We start from the raw sequence: 18,078 nt of genomic DNA on the forward strand, positions 1-18,078 counted from the left end.
CTGTGCACCAAACAGACAAACCAGGACCTTCTGTACACGGTCATGTTCCAGGATTTTACTTACTTTCAGCTGGAATGAGTTCATCTGATCAGGGCTGACAATACTGATGATTGTTGTCATCGACGTGCAGTAAGCATGGGGCTGCCTAGGCAGACTTTGTATGGAGTGCGTAACGGGGTCGTGATTCAATTTTAAGAATGTCCGGTTTCTCGGCGTGTGCCTTAGGTTTGGGGATGTAAGGGCACTTTATGAGTGAAATGCATCTACTTCCCCACCGTTAAAGGTAACTGCCCAACTGATGATGGAAATATGTTGCCCCACGGTCTGAGCCTAAGGTGGTATCATTTTAAAGACTCCCATCAGAGATAAGCAACTCCACTCCAGCCACATTTGTTGAGGGCCTCTTAGGAGCAAGATCCTGCTGTGCCCAGGGAGGGGGGAGCAGTACCCCAGCTCTTGTCCGTTAGCGTGGAGAGGCCGACCATAGCTCCTCTACGGCACCGGGGATGAAAGCACCACAGTTGAATGACGGATTCCTTTTGTTGGGGGAATCAAGAAAGACTCTCCGAAGGAGATGGCCCTTAGGCTGGGTCTTGACAGACCAGCAGGACTTGGAGAGACAGAGAGAAGAGACGTTTGGGATCGGAGCTTCGGTAGGAGGGCCTGAAAGTGTATGATGTCTCCGGGGGATTGTAAATGGACAGCATGTGTGATTGGGGCAGGGGCCCCAGTCAAGCCATGTGCTGAGAGCTGGGGGGTGAACCGTGTTACAGGCAGACCCTGGGAACAGCCGTGTGCCTAGCGGCTTGGACTTCATCCCATAGGCAGTGCAGTGTCACTTCGAGATCTGAGTGGGGATGTGACGAACCCTAACCTGGATCATTTAAAAGGATGCTGACAAGGGACTTGGCAAAAAGCTTTAGGATGATGGGCACCTTTTCAGATCCTGAGACCCCTTGAGCTTTGCGCATTTTTTGAGAGGATGGGCTGTATGTCCAGGTTCATGCTTGCAAGGGTATTCCGTATGCATACCTACGCGCAGGACAGAGGGGGCGAGTCCTTTGCGTTTGGGACAGTCTTTGCCTGGATCTCTGATGACCTTCTGAACAGAGTCAACTAACAGATGAGGGACTCCCTGGGACTCTGTCCCCACCCTACTCCTGGCTGCTGCTGTCCGTCCTCCGAGGCTCATGTGGGACCCTAATCACCGAGGCATTGGCTATCTACTGACCACAGTCAAAATGATGACCACCGAAGAACTAATAAACTTGATGAAATGATAAGGAATCAAGAAGGGCCTCACCGTTACCTGCCACGGTTAAATAATCTAGCTGGTATGAACCCTGATGCTCTCCAGGTGAATGTCAAAAGCAGCTCATTTATGTGTACAAGCCATTTTCTGTGGGCCCCAAAGGAGTCCACAGATGTCATCTTGCTCATCTCGGCAGCACTTTTGGGGGCTATGTGACAGCCGTGGGGCCCTGGTCTGCAGAGCAGGGGAATGAGAGGGAGGCATAGAGTGTCCTACCTCAGGCTGCAGAGTCTATTTCTACACCGGCAGAGAGGAACATCTTATTTTGGGGAATTCTCTCTACCCGGTCCATTCTCGCCCTGTTTGGGGGTGGGGGGGCAGGTAGAGGCTCCTGGAATGCATGCCACCATGGGCAGTTGGCATTTCACAAGAATTCTTTCCGTGACAGTGAGGAAAAGATGACCCATTTTGGGACTGTGGAAAGAGTCCATTCTTTCCTTAGGGCATCTCTCCATGGTTGGCAATCCTTTGGGTTCCTCAACTATTTTAGGAATTCCGCTTGTTTTGTGGTGTGGGAAGTACATTTTCTGGGTAATCCAGCCATGATTGCAGAAAATCCATTGGAGTATTTTGCTCTAGAGGAGACACTGTCCAAAATGAACAGTTTCCCCAGAGTTACTACAAGGTTATAAAAGTGCCACCTCCATAGTGATCATTGAATAGTGTTTCTAAGCATATTCTTGTTCTTCTGTTGTAGTCTGTTCTCTGGTCGAGAATGACTCAGCCAGTCTTGGTTCTAGAGCAGGCATGACATAGAACTCACAAGTACCATTCATGGCACCTCATGTTCCCCTTTTTACTGAATTCCAACCCTCCTTTAGGAATTCCTGGTATATTATTACTGATGTTTATTTAGGCAACCTTTTAAAATTTTTGGTAAAAGATATGTAACATAAATGTTACCATTTTAACCTTTTTGTAAGTTTTTTAGATCAGTGGTAGCAAGCACATTCACACTGTGGTGCAACCATTACACCAACCATGTCCAGAACTGTTCCAGCTTCCCAGCTGAAACTCCATACCTGCTACATACTTTCAGTTACAACTCCACATTCTTCCATTACCTGAGCCTCTGAGCCCTGCCAACCCTGGAAACCCCTAATCTACGTTCTGTCTCTGTGAGTTTGACTGTTCCGTCTACCACATGTAAGTGGAATCATGCAGTATTTGTCCTTTTGTGGCTGTCATATTTTACTTGGCATAATGTTGAAGGATAGCAGAAAACACCACCCCAAAACACACCACTTTGGCGTAAGGATTATTTAAGATGAAGGCAATTGAGAAGAAACGGATACAACAATCTCCCTATTCCCCGCTATTTGCCTAAAAGCAGGACCTACATTTGCAGAGATGTCCCTGCCCCTCTCTCTACCAGAAAGGACAAAGGTTCACCACCAGAGACAACCTTAGACCCTATCAGCCTGGATAAGGCACCAGAGGAACTACATAACAAACTTCACTAACTAGCCTTTATCTACCATTAGTCCCTCTTCCCAAGTTTGCACCTGGAAGCCTAAAATCACTCTCCTTTGTCTTTTCATTTCCCAGGTTGTTCTTTGTTGATGATGCTACAGAAGCCAGAGTTCTCAGCCACCACTTTCAGTTACTCATTTTTCCCTAGGGACTGCCCATGTCTACAGGACATAAACATGTTAATAAACTTCTGTGTGCTTTTCTCTTGTTAATCTGCCTTTTCTTACAGGGGTCTCAGCCAAGACCTCAGAGGGCTTGAGAGAAAGTTAGGTTCCCTGGCATGCAATGTCCTTAGGATTCATCCATATGTCAGAATTTCATTCCTTTTGAAAGCTGAATAATATTCCATTGTGTGTGTAAAACCACATTCTGACTAGGGATAAGAACACTAAAAAACTAAGGAGAAGATTGTCCACACAGAAGCAGCAAGCAGACACAGCCCAGCTAGTACATTTTCAGGGCAAACATCAAGGTTTTTCAGCAATGAGGAGTCATACTTAAAAACAAACACACCATTTGATGGCATCATTGCTGGTGTTCAAAATTGGTAGGAATGACCCAGATCATACTTTTAAAAGCCCCCAGGTGATTCTGATGAGCTCTGGATTGGGTCTCCCTTAGTAAACACAAGATATGAACACAGACGTTCTCAAGTCTAATTGTAGGGAAAAAAATTAAAAATAAAAGCTGTTGGGCTTGGTGTCCACCAAGATGTAGACCAAAGCTAGTGACAAAAGACAATCTATAAATCCAGATGGAAAAGAAAACATGTTTGCAAATGGGTCCAATTGTTAAGCATTAATAGCAACTTCTTGAGATAAAAGGGTAAGAACAAATTTCGACCTCTTGACCTAAATCAATTAATTTTGGAATTTGCTTCATTCTGGCATGCTTCCTCCAGAGATGCTCTCAAATTAAATTAGTAATAAATATATATATACATATATATAGTAAAAGTGACATGCTTTTGTGTCTACTTGGTAATATCAGCTATACAGAACCAGAAAATCTGTAGATTTTTGAAGGCATAGGGTCAGAGATAAGCCATAAATACCTTTTTAAAAAGTGCTCACTTTTCTTTCAAAGGTTCTTGGCTTTAGAGACTGTCTACAGTGACAAGGTGCAGATTACACAGTGCAAGAGAGAATTAAATGTGGTTTGCTTTCTGTTATTATGGAGAGGCATAGAGTAATGATTCTCTAAAGAAGTAGACACAATAAAAAATCTTTGGGATCTGTTAATTTGACATCATATTTACCCAGCCAACTGTTTTCTTTGTCCCGCACAAAGTAGCTATATTCTTTGAATACATTTTAAATATTTTTTGGATATAACTTAAGAATTTGGAGGAAGCCATTTCAAATGTTAAATATGCTACTGTGAAAAACAAAATCAAATGGTACAGGTTTGTCTAAAACCCCCAATTTAATCGCCAGATAATTCCGCAACCTATCTTCTGTGCAGAGAGCATCACATGGGAAAATATGCAACTGTGTTTTCTTATACATGAACATAACAAATTTATCTTTCTGTACATGATACATATATGAAACACATGGAATCATCCTAAGCTTATTACAATTTGTTTATTTCGTTAAGAATACAGCATAGATATTTATACATATGTTGACATTTTGAAATCTAATTCTTTCTGCATTTATCTTGAGATGAAAGAAAAAATAAACACACAAATGAAAACTCTTTCAGAAAAATCCTTGGAAAACTACCTCAGCTAACTGGAAGTTAACTCTATGGGACATAAAATAACATGTGCATTTTCGTGGTAATGAAAGAGAAAAATATTTTGCCTCTTTGGGAGTATGTTTAAATTGTAAAGAAGCAACTTTGCTAATGACCCATCTGTAGTTTCAACAAATGAGTGTGGGATGAAAACTATTGCCAGATCTGAGAGAGAAGGGCTGTGCATTTTGCATCTTCTTACCCTTCGATTGCATGCATATAGTAGATACTCAAAAAAGGTTAATTCGGTAAATGAAGATGCTTTAATAACAAGCATCCCTTGGTTGATGGCAGGCTGCACAGAGCTAGAAGACCAAACCCCAACTGGCTTCAAGAGTGAGGGCTGTTACCTTATTGGATGCAAGACTAGGGGTGCAGCAGGCCTCTGGGAAGATTGTTCAACAACGCAACTGTGTTATCAGAGTCCTGCTCCTCCTTTTAGGGCCTCAGCGTCATTACGGCTGTGTGTGGTTGCCGAGAGCAGCCAGAGCTTCTTCATACACATCCTCACAGATGAACAGTGACCGGCCCCTGTTTCCCTGGAACCCCACCCAGGAAATCTTTTCTGTGACTCACTGGCCAATGTGGCATGGGCGAACCCATCCCTGGAGCCAGGGATGCGGAATGACTAGCGTGGGTCCATTGTCATACTGTGGAAAGAGTTGAAGATACCACTCTGTACCCTAGGCTGATATTCTCTTTTTTTCATTATTAATTAAAATGTAATTGACATACAATATCCTATAAGTTTCAGGCATACATCATAGTGATTTGATATTTTTATGCACTAAGAAATGATCTCCACGGTAAGTCTAGTTACCATATCTCATCAAACAAAGTTCTTACAATATTATTGACTGTGTTCCCTGGGCTGGACATTACTTTGCCATGGCTTATGTATTTTATTACCAGAAGTTTACCTCTTAATCCCCTTTCACCTATTTCTTTTCTTTTGAAAGAGAATAACACGCTAAAACACAATCTCATTGCATTCATAAAACCTCAGTTTGGGTCGGTGGCAGCGTAACAAGGTTTGGTGTAGAGAAGTTTGAGTTACAAAGAATGTACGGGGATTTTCCCAAAGTGGTTGTTTTTCATGGTGGCCCTGAAAGAGAACTAGAGCCAAACAGTTTTAATATCTGGTCCAGTGACTCATCATTGATGTATGTTATTCTGATAGCAAAAGTCACTACAGATAACCTTTGTGCCTAATCTTAGCCCTCATAGCTTGAAATGAGGACCCTCAGAGATGCCGAGTCAGTTGAACTGAGAGTATTCATAAAGTTGATAGTCAATGGAATCGAAACTATATACAAAGCAGAATTTGGGGTTGAAGGTCCAAAAGGGAACCCCATCTCTAACAGGTTCTAGGATTCAAAGTTCTCTACGGTTACCTTCTAGCTGAGTATTAAAACAACAGAAAGAGAAGACTTCCCTTCCTACTGCTTTATCACCCCATTCACTACACAAAATGTTTTGCCTAAAATAAGCTTCAATAAGTGAAGTTCTTTATTCAGAAGTAATCATGGATACAACATTAAAAGCAGTTATAAAATTTATATGGTGGATAAGAGATGTTGAGGTAGATTATCTTATTCAGTCCGTAAGCCTTTGTAGAAGACACAAGTTGGGATCTATCCATTTGCCACTTCTCTGACTGATACAGTCTGCCTACCTAACTTCCATCCATCCATCTATCCATGAATCTGTGTTTCTCTCTTTCTCTCTCTGTAAAGAAGAAAAAAATATTTTTCCTCTACCCTCTTAGGCTCTGTGTCTGGGACCTGTGAATTAAACTGACAAAAGTAGATTAACAGAAGAAAAGGCATATGTTTCTTTATTGAAGCTTATATTTTTTATGTGCATGGGGGCTTCACAAAAGAGAAAACCCAAAAGGCAATCAGACCCAGAGACTTTATATACCACTTTAACAAATGCAATAAATTGTGGAGAAGTAACCAGATAAAGCAGAAGGATTTTGGCTCCAAAGGGCAGTGAATTAAGGGAAGATGACTAGGAAATGTATAGTAGCTAAAGGTTCTTTAATAAAGTTTATGCTGCAGGGATCATGCACTCTTCCTGTAATGGGAGGGGGAGTGTACCTTCTCAGATGGACATGTATGTCCCACTTTAAGGCAGACAGGGTGGGATGTGGAAGGTAAGGCAGAGAGTTCTTCCAGCATCTGCCTCTTCTCAGTTGCCTGGGCAGTCTGTCTGTCTATCTGTCTGTATGGCTATCTATCTATTATCTATCTATCTATCTATCTATCTATCTATCTATCTATCTATCTATGTATCTATCATCTATCATTTCAAAGCTCAGACTCCCCACAATTTACATGCATGTACACATATCTAAAATTATTATGGGAATGTTTGAGACATGAGTCTCAATAAATGTAGTAAGACTCATTACTATCATGAATGTCTGCAAAGTTAAGAATGTACCCGAAAAGGACCAGTAAAAGAGCTTTTGTTTTCTGACTTTCCAGGGCAGTGTGTTTTCTTTACAATTTTGAATTTTTACAGTTAAAAAAAAAAGTGACTTGCTTTTTTCAGGCTTCAGTGAATGTTAAAGAATGAATTTAGACTTCTCATTTTTATTTGTTCCCAGGTCAGCATCGTTCCTCACCCAAAGAGGGAGAAACGGAGACACTAAGGAAAAGAAAGAGATTGTGTGATATAATTATGTAAAACATCATTCTGTCTACCACTTTGGGAACCAAAGAAATCACAGAATTCCTAAACCACAGACTTTTAAGTAGCAAGTAGGCCAAAGAAGACCATAAGTGCCACTCTATTTAAAACTTCTGAGTCTTGGAAGCTTAGTTTGACCAGCATTACCTGCACATACTTTCTCTGGCCCCTGCGGAGTCCCTTTTTATGGATTGTGTAAGCTAAGGGGACACGATGGCTCATTCCTCCACCTTTTCTCCTGAGTTTCACTTACGTTGACCCATTCCTTCCTACTGAAGTTGAAAATAGTCATGCCTCTTTGATGCACAAGAAATAAGTGGTAGGTAGTCCCGAGAAGAAGAACAAGCTTATGCAATCAGAGGTATTTTTTACTTCTTTCTGTCAGTCCTACAGTGCCATCCTGGGTAACAAGCAAAATAACCACTCTCTGTATATATTTTGACATCTTTAGCATTCACTGCCCTGCCAGAAGGGTTTCTGATGCCCCGTTGTGGTGTGCATGACTTCCTGATGTCTGAAATAATACTGATCACTCTTCATTGGAAAACCGGCTTGCCCCCACCCCCTGAGGGGAATTACTAACTAAACATGGTTTTGCGAACTACTAAGTGTGCTTCATCAGAGTCAATAATGTTTATTTCAATAATAGATTTATAGTTGGAAGAAAATTTTGACCGGACTTCTGGGCACAGAAAACCATCCAGAAGAAATCTGGCTGCTGTTTAAAAATCCCCAAATTCAAGCCTAGAATGCAGTGGATGCAATTTGTATAATTATTTTTCTCTATTACTTAACCTGTGTTTTGGTGGGTTTTTTAAAAAATAAGAGGAAATGATGTCTGTCTTATGGATTTCAGAAAGGCATTTCGAGCTTGTAGTAAACAATGGTTATGAAAGCACTTGGCTATAATTCAGAGCCACATTCACGCGTCATTAACACTTGATACTGGGTAATCTGAAAGCCCTCGGGCATCTTGGTATTTGAGTCACAGTGTATCTGCATGTCCGTCCAGACTTCAGCATTGTGGTTGGGTTAGCACAGTCGGGTTACATCTGGTATGGTCCACGGCTCAATGGTACCAGCCTCCACCCAGAGCTCATTATAAATGCAGGCTCCCAGGCCTTACCCAAGACCTGCTGAATCTGTGTGTGCCCTGTGGCAGGGCCTCCAGGAGGCTCCGACATGCCCATTTAATGAGTTTTCCAACTCCCTGCACACAGTGACGAACCTGACAACACTTCTTAGACAATGGGCTGGGTGTTCAGAGGATGCAGCAAGTGCCTAAACCTTTCATGATGTCCCCAAGCCCCTAGGCCTGTTTGAGGAGCAGACCTCAAAGGGCACATCCCCATCCCACCCTATGAGGGCCCCACGGTGCCCATCTGCAGACTTTCCAGATTGATCAGCCCCCTGTGGATTTCAGAGCAGGGCTCGTGGTGGTCAAGCACCATGGGAAAAAATGCAAGTGTGCCCCCAGCGATCTGTTTACATTGCACATCTCTGCAGACCATCCCAGCCGGGTCACCAGAGCTTTTCTGAAAACTGTAACAAGGCTGTGTGTACCTGCCAGCCCAAAAGAAATGAAGGCAGGCAGGCTGGGCCTGCACAGAAGAATCACAGGGAGTATTGCCAATGGCCACACACCTAGGCGATCTGGTGGCGCACCGTTGTGTCTGGCTCCCCATGCATCCCCCCAACGCAGCCACTCCATCTGGGATCTGCGTCATTCCAAGTACTTTTAAGAATACAGTTCCCTGTCTCCAATGCCAGATGCCCTAAATCCAAGTACAGACAGAATGTTCCATGTCAGGGCAACCCCCCCCTTTGAGTTGTGTTCATGAACCCCAAATTCTGAAGTTCCTAACACTTCAGGGGAACGGGTGAGGTGGAAAGGACAGTTAGCATCTGTTCCATTTAGGATGCATCTTTCCACATGCACACTTGTGTATATGGTTAAGGGAAACATCAGTAGCAAGGAGTCTATTTCATACAGTTCTCTTGTGAGCGAATATATTGATATCTACAAGATGCTTTAGGCAGTGTGTGCCGAATAGTAAAAAAAGATGTAAGTTTAGTACTGGGAGCATTCCTTAGGCCCATATCTAAAATAGCAATCCCATCCCACCCCAATCAGTATTGCCCACTTGATGTTTACACTGATCACTACTTAACGTACAATATGTTCTGCCTCATTACTTTTTAAAATTGCCTTCTTTTTACTTTTTTTTTTGTCTTCTCTCAAACTAAAAGGCAAGCTTGTTCTCATTTAGGGCAAAGAGTTTTGCATTCTCTTCCCACCTGTATCTCTTCTGCCTAACGGGGTGCCTGTCACAAATGGTACTCAATTCGTTAAATTACTGGCTCTCTACTGATGACTCCAGCAGAAGAAAGAAAGAATGAATTCAGGAATAAATGAGTCAATGCATGCAAAGGTGTCTAGTGCTAAGTCTCAGCCTTGTCTCACCAATTGAGGCAATGCCGATCTCTTAGATTTTGAAGAAACATGTAGTGTTTTTGATCAAAGCAATGAGAAACATTGCAAGTGTGAGAGAAGGTAGGGAGAAAACTTTTGCACAGCCTGCAAATGCAGACCCATGATTTCCATTAGATAAAGTCAAGGCAATGATGATGGTGAACCTTTGCAAAAACTTAATTCTGAGGAAATTGTTTGATTAGCTCTAGGAATTTGGCATGCAAATAGGGTTTTGAAGTGCCTCTTCAGAGTTATCTTCTAAGACTGTTCTGGGAATTCATGGGTTTTCTTTGTCATTATTCTTATTTGTTGTGCTGGTTGTATTCCTTTGACCCGGACGTTTGCTTGCCTGCTCATGAAGGCCTGTTTTAGGGACCTCAGAATATTCTGGGGGTGCAAATGTAATGGAAAACACAATGACCAACTATCCTAAGGTAGCATGCTGCTAGAACTCCCATGGCCAACACCTGTTTAGTTGGAAAAAACTGCTCATGTTAGGGCTCTGGTTACAGAGAAGCGTTCATCTTTGTGTTCTCATCTTGATATTTTTTCTTATTAAGCTAAATAAGAGATTGTGAGTTTTCAGCTCCATGAGTTTTGAAGATCGTATGACCCTGCATAAGCACAAGCCAGATCAAGATACAGCCTATGTCACCCCCACAGGCGCTCAGACCTTATGCCCATCAACACACTGCAGTCCTCACCATTGACTCATTTTGCCTGTTCTCGAAATTCACATAAGTGGGAATCTAGAGTGCACTTGTTGGTGGTTTTCTGTGTAACATAATGGTTTTAGGATTCAGGCACGTTGTTTAATATGTCAACAGTTGCATTTGTTTGCTACAGATGTCGTAACACAGGACCACAGATGGGGCAGCTTACACAACAAACATTACACGCCCCCTGTCCTGGAGGCTGGAGTCCAGGTGTGGGCAGGGCTGGTCCTCCGGAGCCCCCATCCTGGGCGTGTGGACTGTCTTCTCCTGGGTCCTCATGGGGGCGTCCCCCTCTGTGTGTGTCTGTGTCCTGACCTCTTCCTATAAGGACACTACTCCTATGGGATCAGGGCCCACCCTACTGACCTCATTTTACCTAAATCCCCTCTTTAAAGACCCCATCTCCCAATACAGTCACATCCCGAGGTCCTGAGGGTTAGGACTCCAACCTATGAATTTGGGGGTGGGGGTGCAGGACGACACAAATAATGCAATGTCCTAGTTAAAAAAAAATCCACGTTTCTACCTGGTGTCACTTCTCTTCAGCCTGAGGAATATATATTAGCATTTCATTTCATGCAGATATGCTGATACATTTTTCTTAGCTTTATTTCATTAAAAAAATTTATTTCACTTTCAAAGGAGACTTCCACTCCATAGGGAATTATGGGGGACTGTTCCAGTGTTTGCATTGGCAGAAAGTGTTATCTTTTGGGGACGTGAATTTGTATTTCCCTCTAACTAATCATCTTGAGTACCTTCAATGTGCTTATTGGCCATTTGTTTTCTTTTTTAGTGAAGTGTCTTTGGCTTTTGCTCTTTTTTTAATGGTTTGCTTTTCGCTTTATTCATTTCTTTAGCTTTTGATATTTCTGGATACAGATCTTTCGATATGTAAATGTAATGCAAATGTTTTCTTTCAATCCCTGGCTGACTTTAATTTATTAACCACATCCTTTGTTGAGCAAAGAATTTTAACTTTAACGAAATCCAATTTCCCATTTTTTTTTTCTTTATGTTTAATCCTTCTTGTGTCCTTTCTAGGGAAGTATTTGCTCTGGGATAGCAATTTTACTATTTGACTTCACAAAATTGTGATTGAACATGTTATAATGAAGGGATAATACTGATGCTCTAATGAAAAATGCTCTACTCTATGTAACAAAAATAGAATAAGTAAGTTTGTCTATCATAAAAACATATGCAACCCAACACCGTAGCGTCAACATGTATCAAACAAAACTGGCAAACCTTAAAGGAGAGATTTGTATATAGCGATTTTAGCCAGAACTTGGAGATCAAACTGTTAGAAGAGAAAGAAGAGGAGGCATTACGTTCTGATCAATACAGTGAATAACGATGTGTCATGAGATGCACATGGAATTTTCCACCCACAGAGAATCTTTGTGCTTGGAACACAGGATGCATTTACAAAAATTAACCATGACCTTCGCTGTCACAGAGGTGTCGGTATTTTGCAAAGCATCAATGTCATATACCCCATCTTCTCCGGCATCAACAAAAGAAAACTAAAAATTAAAACAATATAATGAGTGTGCATGCAATACATTCAGCTTAGCCACGGGCTTTTGTCATTTCCATGTCAGGATCAAGTAACCCAGGGGATGGTCTGCGTGTGGAATGGGGCATTTTGCGCCATGCAGTGAGCTGGTGGGACCCTTGAGGGTAGATCAGCGGGTGAAGTGAACATCGTCCTGCGTGTTTAAATGCACCAAAGTCAAAAATAATTAGCATTTTCAGTGATGGACGTTGGTCTTGTAACACCTAAAAATGTCTGGTGTGCACTTTCCGAGGTTCAGATGAAAGCCTAGTTATTTTCAGTATTTATGCATTTAGAGCAAAAGTTTAAAATTTCCTTTTCAAAAGACAGGGCTTTGGTCCTTGAAGAACACCCCATTATTATAGATAACTTGGACGTTGTGAACTTAAGTGTGTTTTTCTCCACATCAGCCTATTTCAATTTTCTAAAATCTTTGTTTTTCCACCACTTCTGAGCCATCACTCCAATAACACTCTGCCTTACAAAGAAACCATTTGCAATCATTTGTTACTACAAAGAATCCCTTTGCAATCATTTGTCCCTGTACCTAAGAACATCCACCACCCTGGAAACTGAAAAAAAAGAATATCATTTCCATGCAATAGACAAAAATCCCTTCAAAGATGAGATAAAAGAGAAATTATATGGAATCATGGAAGCACCATGGACGATTTTCTTAATTCAAAGTAATCATCCCCCTTCTCCGCGGTCTGCCTGCCATTCTCTCTAGTTCATTGTTTATTTATTTTTTCACTCCCTTCATTTTACATGGTAATACCTCCTTTTGCACCCCCTCAGAGCAGTTTCCTGTTCTTTTACAGACAGACATGATGAGCTGGAGTGGAGTCGACAATATGGGATGACAGGATCCCTGGAAAAAATGCCTTCATGCTTTGATCTGTCAGCTCCCTGAAGAAACTGACCTCCAAGCATGAGTAAGTAAGTGCTCTCTGTGAAGGGGGAAAACGCGAAAACAGAGACATTGGCACAACTTCAAGTGCTGGTTTTAAACAGACCTGTAAATCAGACTGATTTTACCTTTTGCTTTAAATCTTTCGTTTTCTCCCAGATGGTGTTCCTGACTTTTAGATTCATTTATAGAAATGAAGTGCTCCTTTTTTTTTTCTAATCAAAGTGACAGATTCTCAGAATTAAGAGGCTTTATTGCAAGTTTTGGGTTGTTTGTGGCCCAGGGTGTCTTCATAACTCATAGTCACCCCTTCTCTGAGGAGCAGCCCACTCGTTGGCTGAGCTGTGGGGTCAGCGCCTACTGACCGTCGGCAGCTGGGAAATCCTGGCTGGAGAGACAGGCCTGCCACTGGGGCTGCAGTGCGAACGGCTGTGGGGGTCACAGAGAGATGGCGTGCACGCACACACGCGCACACACACACACACACACTGCGAGATCATAATGGGCAAACACACCTCTAACTAGTTTATTGAGTATCTCTGAATATAGAGTAGTAGCTTCCAGGAATTATGGTTTCCATCATCTCTATAAATCCCAACAGGAACGTTGCATACACGTGTGTGTCTGTATAATGTATATATTTACGGAAAAGTTGGCATGGTCAGCAATTATTTTAATCCACATGATATTATGCAAGAGTCCCCAACACTTTGCTTTGTAATATGTATGGAGATTAAAAACAGTGTATGTTAGGGGTACTTGTGTGTGTGTGTGTCTGTGTGTGTGTGTGTTCATACATAATAGTTATACTATGTTATATATATTATGTATATTACAAAGAACATATTTCAGATGCACTTTTATAATGTGGATTAAAACAGTTGTGATATACAATCAATGTATAGTACTATATATATAATATACTACATATTATATAGTTTGTATGTTGTATATATTATACATACATGATATATATAGATCATATACATAATAACTGTATATACATCAATATATTTATCATAGTTTTAATCCACATATCATGAAAATGCAATGTCAAATATATTCTTTGTTATATATATATATATATATATATAAACATACAGGTGTGTAAATATATATGAATATGTGTGTGTATGTATACACAAACACGCACACAAAGTGCACCTAACATATATGGCCTTATAATCCACATATATTATATATAAACCTATAGTTATATAAATTATATATATATAGTATACAGCAGTATGCATATGTTAGTGTATATATATATAACACCATATGGATTAAAACAATTGTTAATCATGCCAATTTTTCTGTGCATTAACAGCATAATTTCAAAAGCCTCATTTCTGCAACTCCTCTTTTCCTAGCAATGCGGAAGCTAATGAATCTCTGAAGTGCTTTTGACATCTAACCCTTGAACCTGTGTCCAACATCAATTCGAAATAGCACAGCCTATCTTTCACAAGAACACATTCTGATTCTCCTATTCAACACATGGCTTTTTCGTTGAAGAATCAAATCAGAGATATTTTAAACAAATATTGCTTGTTGAAGAGCAGAGAATCAAAATTGATTGGCATGCAATTATGTGTCAGGGGATAAACTATGGTAGATTTGCAAAGGAAAGCATTTTTTAGAAAAGCTGTTGCTGCATTTTAAAACACCATGAGACTCTAAGTGATTCAAAATTTATAAAATTTGATACGTGTATCTAGTAAATAATCTGCTAAATAATTTTGCTGCACCCACAAGAGGAGGGGCGCAAAACTTTCATGCTTGTCCGCAGCGTATGCTGGAGAAAGTATTTCTTTGTGCTTGAGAGGAGACAGGCTTCATATACAGAAAAGACATCATGTAATTTAGGGTCAGACTGATCTGGTGGTCAGTAGTGTTTCTTTCTTGTTGGCTGTGTAAATTTGGGCAATTTGTTTGGCCTTTGCAATTCTCTTTTTGTACCCAGAAAACAGAAACAGTGATGTCTACTTCAGTGATCAATGTATAAATTAGTGAAATTACATATTTTTATACCATTAATCATATGTATGCATATACATATGTTTGTGTGTGTATGTGTACATGTGAGTTCATACATACAAGGCATATCACTCATATATATATGGTATATGGCTCAGAGCCCCACACAAATTAGATGTTATTTACATGCAAGTTTTCTGACGTCAGCCGGAGCATTCTTTGCCTATGAATGTAGGTCAGGAATTGGGAGGCAGATTCAGGGGCTGCTAAATAAACAGCCCAAAGGATTTACTCTGCAAGGCTCTCTTCACAGGGACCTCAGCACCTGACTGCCAGGGTGGCCATGCAGGAATGCGGGGTCTACATTGCCCATTTTTTGCATTTTTCAAGAATAGTCAAAAGTTCAGATTTTCCTGTAAAGATCTAAACGTGCAGATGTTGACCACGGGTTTGTTTCTGGGTAGCACCAGCACTCAGGGAGATGACAGAAGCAGAGGCGCTCCTTTGAGGGAGACTTGGCTACGGGCTATTCATTGTTGACTTCTTAGTCTTCACCCACGACCTAGGGGGGTGGTTCCTGATGGGGGCACCACATCAAAGCTTGGCAGCAGCGCAATTCTTGAGCCACCCTCTAGTTCTACTGCATGAGAAACCCGACAGTGCAGCCCAGCCTCCGTGTCTTAAATAAACCCTTGAGGTCAGGGTCTGGAAACGATGTGCATCGGCCCAGATCTGACCCACAATCTGCCTTTTTATAGTCATGGAGTAAGAAGGGTCTTTACATGTTTAAGTCATTGGGAAACAAACAAACAAATCTAAAGAAGAATCAGAGTCTGCAACACATGGAAGCCATGTGGACCTTAGTGTCCATGGATACAGTTTTATGGGGACACAGCCACACCCGTCCATGTCAGATGACCGATGGCAGCTTTAACATTTACAACCGCAATGTTCAATAGTTGTGTCTGAGGCTGTATGGACCCCAGGATCAGAAATATTTATCATCAGGCTCTCTACAGAAAAAACCTTGGGACGCTGAATGGAATGATTCTGACGTATGTCCATGTTGGAGGACCATGCTTTGCGACTGTGACCTGTCAGCCACCATCAGTAAATGTCACCCTGGGTTTGTGTTAACATGAGGACAAAGGAACAAGGATCGGGGCAATCACCCTGTGCATTTGTTGAGCACCTGTTTATGAATCTATTCCAGGCAGATAAGTAGCAAGACCTCTGGTGTTTGAATAAGACAGAGTTCAGATGTTCAGCCTCTTTCCTGGAAGTTTGGAAACCTTAGACGATCCCCTCTTTGGATTCCTCTCCTGTAAACACAGCCAATCATCTGTGCCTGCAGCATCGTCTTGAAGTTTAAATAAATAAGCGAGATTCCTTAGAAAGTGCATAACTAATTTCCTGGCACATGGTAGGTGTTTTAGAAACAGAATTATCGTTGGAGTTTTAAAAGATTGTTTTCACTATTAAGAGATTTCCAGGAGACTGTAATATAGAAGGCACTGATGCTTCAAAACTGTCTAGACCTGAAAAAAAGAAAAAAAACCACCCACATAGTTTTACACATTTCAGAAAGTGCTGGGATGTGGAGCAGAACACTGTATTCCCTTTTCAGCCACCAACATTACTTTTCTTTAAAACTCCTATTAAACAGGACTCAAGGAAAACTAAGTTTTAGAGACTTAGGTTTTAAGGGACTGCATGAAAGCCCTCATCAATATTTCTATCAAACAAGGCACATGCTTCAGATAATGAATACCTAGTGATGGAATGAATTGTACGTCTATTTTTAATCGTTGCTTCTAAGTGGCAAGATCCAGTGTTGTATTAATCTGGTCTTCCATCTCCCCGTTGCACGCCATGTCATTTTGTAACTTGCAATTATTGTCCCTCATCTCCCAGGACTAAACATGGTCCCCGCCAAAAAGACACTGCTTGGTTGGTTGACGATGAACATGTTAGATAGTTTTGAATCATTTCATCTTCCCAACTTATAGAAAGCCACCTGATCAGCCCCCCTCCCTGACACCCAGGACAGTGTGTCTCCGGCTCGGTTGGGTTATCGCCTCCGTCCTGACAGCACAGCAGCAAGCTCCACACACAACCAGCGGTACCGGCTCCTGAAGCCGCCTCTCCAAGGATCCAGGTCCTTCCCGCCCACCCTCATGGCCCCGGGCAGTTCCCTCCCCTGGCCTGGGCTCTGTCACATTCCTCTTGATGTTTTCCAGGGCAAGATTGCAAACATTTTGATTCATGTGGGCCCGTGGCATCTATTTTCTGAGTTCTTCCTCACATGTGTGTGCTTCTTTCTCTATTTCCACTGAGTTTCCTTAATACATCCTGGGGTTAGAAGTTCCCCAAGTAGAAATAAATCAACCAGAAGAGCTAGAGTTCCTAGAGAGGGGACTTTGCTCACCCATCTGAGCATGACGTCCCAGATGCCCGTGCTTATTACTTTCCCTGTGATGACACTGGGAAACCCCACCCGATTGCCTGGGAAACTAACTGCCCTGTCTGCCGGCAGACACAAAGAGAGCTTGAGTCGGGTGGATGCAAAGACACCCGTTGTAACTTAAGTCTCTAAGATTCATTTAAAGCTGCAAGTACATAACAGGGATTTCTCTAGAGGAGGGATGCAGTAGATAAGATGTACCGCTGTGTTTGTCTTACATGATTATTTCCGGTTTATTTAAAGGCAGATCTGTCACTGGATTCATCTCTACCACCTCTGCCATTTCTACTCTGCCAATATCCACTGCTTTTTTTTAAATAACATTCAGTGGTGAGGTTGGGAGTCAAGTTCATTTCAGGCCTAATTTAAAGAATAAAGTCTCCAGGTGCACATGCTGGCCTTAAATGGGAAATTCTTGTCAGGCATGTAAACCTCCTGTATGGCTGTGCATCTGTAACCACAGCCCTAAAGGACCACATTAAACTTGCACTTCTAGGTTTGAACAGAGATGAAGGATGAGAAATCTCTTATCCCATCTCTACATTCATCTTGCCCATTAGTCACCATAAATCAATTTGTTAGACTTGCTACACATTTTATTCTGTGCCGGAGCAAAAGTGGATCAATTTCTTTTTATCTGACCTAAATTTCAAATACCTGAGTTTCTTTGTAGCACACATTAAAAAACAACAACAAAACACACACATTTTGAAAGACGTCATGCCTTCAGGAATGTAGCCCAGGACTGGTGT

General features: G+C 41.6%; 1 long non-coding RNA gene across 1 annotated transcript in view; it reads left to right on the forward strand.

Moving 5' to 3' along the window:
* Positions 1 to 18,078, forward strand: part of LOC118935983 (uncharacterized) — a 292,406-nt gene that overhangs the window by 61,631 nt on the left and 212,697 nt on the right. The window contains exon 3 of the long non-coding RNA XR_008995389.1: positions 12,794 to 12,907. This is a non-coding gene — a long non-coding RNA (uncharacterized LOC118935983). The remainder of the gene's footprint in view (positions 1 to 12,793; positions 12,908 to 18,078) is intronic.

The sequence above is a fragment of the Manis pentadactyla genome, chromosome Y (assembly GCF_030020395.1).
Source record: "Manis pentadactyla isolate mManPen7 chromosome Y, mManPen7.hap1, whole genome shotgun sequence".
Classification (NCBI taxonomy): domain Eukaryota; kingdom Metazoa; phylum Chordata; class Mammalia; order Pholidota; family Manidae; genus Manis; species Manis pentadactyla.